Genomic DNA, 3,083 nt, shown 5'->3' on the forward strand with positions numbered 1-3,083 from the left:
CTAATATAAATTTTATTTTTCTAAGCTTTACTTTCATAATGATCACCAGCTGAGTATGGGGTAAGCAATATCTGATATTATCTCTTAGGCAGCTTACTGTAATCGTTATGCTTCAGTATTTCCATGAATGAGACCACCGTCAAAGATTTATATTTCAGGATTAAACTGAGTTTTAAAGTTAAATAAAGGTCTTCAGTTTAATGAAAAACATGTAGACAGCCCTGGAAAAATATTTTTTGTAATCAGTATAATCGTAAAGACATGACGGTAATTTATTTTTTTAATTGATATGCTATAAGCTTTTATTTTACTGTATGTTTTTTCGATTGAAAATTAGAAGTTTTCATATTAATGAAAAGTATTATTCCTGAACAAAGTGAAAATTTCCGCTTCATCTCGATGCATGGGCAAAGAAATATAGATTTGGGATAAAATGAATAGTGTAGATTTATTGAAATAGTATTTACACGATAACACTTATTCTGAAATTTATCTCGCTATGTTTCCATTTGATTTATGGTATACTTTAGATGTGCTATATTTCATCATAATTTTCCATCCACTTATTTATTATATTTTTTAACGGTTTTGATTATCAGGAATGAAACTGTCATAATTTATTTTACATCTTAATACTTTTAAAATACCTATTTTTGGAAAAATTATATACGGTAAACACTTGAAAAAATCTCCTTGGTAACTCTAGTAATTAGTTGGAAACTTACTTTTCTATCGATAAAAATTATTTCAAAAGAGTTAAAACCGGAATCTTTATGTTTCCGAGTCGACTACCTCGTCGAGTGTAACAACCAGTTACAGTATTCTCACATCATCTGAGTCATTGAATTCTGAGAGACTTGGTATCAACATGATGCTCCTCCTTGCACGAAGGATGTACCATGTTGTGGATCCAGTCAATTAAGTGAAGTAAGTGATAGCAGTATTGATATGACGAAAAAATATTGATGCATTTACTCAACTCTTTTAGCTAAAATAATTCTAGAAATTTAATAAGTATACGTGCAGTTTGATTACGAAAAATAAACAATTTAAAATGTTCGCAAAATGACTTCCCCATTGATTCCAGCGCATATTTAGTGTTCATTATGAGCTACCTTAAAGAAAAAATTCACTTTCAGTCACCGGTTGTACTGTAAACAAAGTAAATCCATCTGTGATTAAAAGAAAACATTTTTTTACAACTTGGGATTCTCTACCTCTTGAAATCAACCCACGCATCCGTAAATTGAAAGAGCACATTAAAACCGACTGAAATGCACAACCAGAGCAAACCAATTAAGTTATTCTCTTAGAACAGAGCTAATTATGCCTCGAATTTCTTGTTGAACACTTGCACTTTGACACGACTCATGGCGTATATAAAGCTCACGTTACCTGGTGACTGACATGAAACAAGGATTACTTTATTGCTGAAACTATTTACATATATAGTATATACGCACACATGCATGGAATAATATAATTATATATATAATATGTATAATGTATGTAAATATTATATATATATATATATATATCTAGCGAAGCAAATGCCATTCTGGAAATGTTTTATTCCATATATGTGTGTGTATAAGTATATGCGCTTCGCTGAAACATTGTTTGAAAAACGGATATTTTAGATCGAAACGCATGGAAAGTGAGGCATATTTATAAATTCATTGCAGTAGAAAACCCCATTTCCCATATATTTAATAAATACCCCATTTCTTTTTTACCAGGTCTAATTCTGCGCTTCTTGTTTTGCATTTGATTAAAATTTTTCAAGATAAGGGCAGAAATTTGTTTTAAAAAGGACTTCTTTTTTCTTGTATTAGCATTCGTCTGCGATGGGAACTTTCGGAAAAAAATGGATCTCAAAAATGTTAAAAATCCATGCGGAGATCATTTTGGTGTAGCGGTTAATGTAGTGACTTTTCTCACTGACAATGTAAGCCCCGATTCGACTTCAATTGGCATTCCGGTGTCACTTAAGGTTGGGTTTTGGAGGGCACCAGGGCGTGGGATGCCTTTCGCGAAGAGCGTCTACTTTAACATTCACGACTGCCGCAGTAAATACTGTCACTTGAAAGAGAGTTTTCTATTTGATGGATATCTGTGTGACAAGGACCATATGTCCCGAGTGGCGCAATATGACGGATTCACGTCAGTCGAATCTTTCGCGTCTCACTGAAAATTACAACGTTAGGCTGGCTAACTGACAACAGCACCAGTCTCTCCTGTTACGAGAGCTGGCAGGGGAGCATTTTCCTGCCTTGCTTGCTGCAATTTCAAAGTGTCGCGTTCGAATATTTTTTCTCGGGAAGGACGGAAGTCGTCACCCAAAAATGTTTCATTGAGTTTATGGCACGGTAAAAATATTGCGAAGTTACCGGTCCCCTCGAATATTCTGATTCGATTTGGTGTTTTCTAGAGATTTTACGTACATATACGCGCATAGCTTCCTTCTTTTCAAAACGAATCCGAGCATGAGAATGTTCCCTGCAGTAGTTATTGATCTTAGTGGCTTTGGTAGCATTTTTTGGAGTCTTTCCAGGGAGTTTTGGGAGGGGGCGGGGGGTCCCGCACTTGGCAAATATTCCAAGAAGGTATGCCTCTGGGTATTTCTCGAAGGATGAGGAAAGCAGAGATGAAAAATGGGCCCGCATTTTCAAGGTTATTCGTCTTCAGAATAACTTTGAATGTCTCGTTCTTGTGAATGAACTGAGTGCCTCTTATCGTTAGTGGGTGATGCGTGCTCGTATCGGTTTTGAAACGTTGAATTTTCAATTTAGTTAATTAAGGGAAATTCAGTCTTTCAAACAGTAGTAATTAGTGGTCGAACCATACTCTTGATCGTCTTTTTCCTGGTAACGTTTGGCTTCATCCCTGTTGGAGAAATCTTTCTAAGTATTCTGGGTTAGTCCCACTTTTCGGGCGGGATAGAACAAACATTGTTTTAGATAAGCATCTGCTCGTGGCTTGGTGCACAACCGCTTCATGTAGCTAGTTATTTTCTTGTATCTGTACATTCTTAATCATTTCTGGTGCCATCGTATTCAAATTTCAACTTTTGGGCTCAATCT

This window comes from Hetaerina americana, unplaced genomic scaffold (genome assembly GCF_022747635.1).
Source record: "Hetaerina americana unplaced genomic scaffold, ioHetAmer1.1.p SCAF_127, whole genome shotgun sequence".
Lineage (NCBI taxonomy): Eukaryota > Metazoa > Arthropoda > Insecta > Odonata > Calopterygidae > Hetaerina > Hetaerina americana.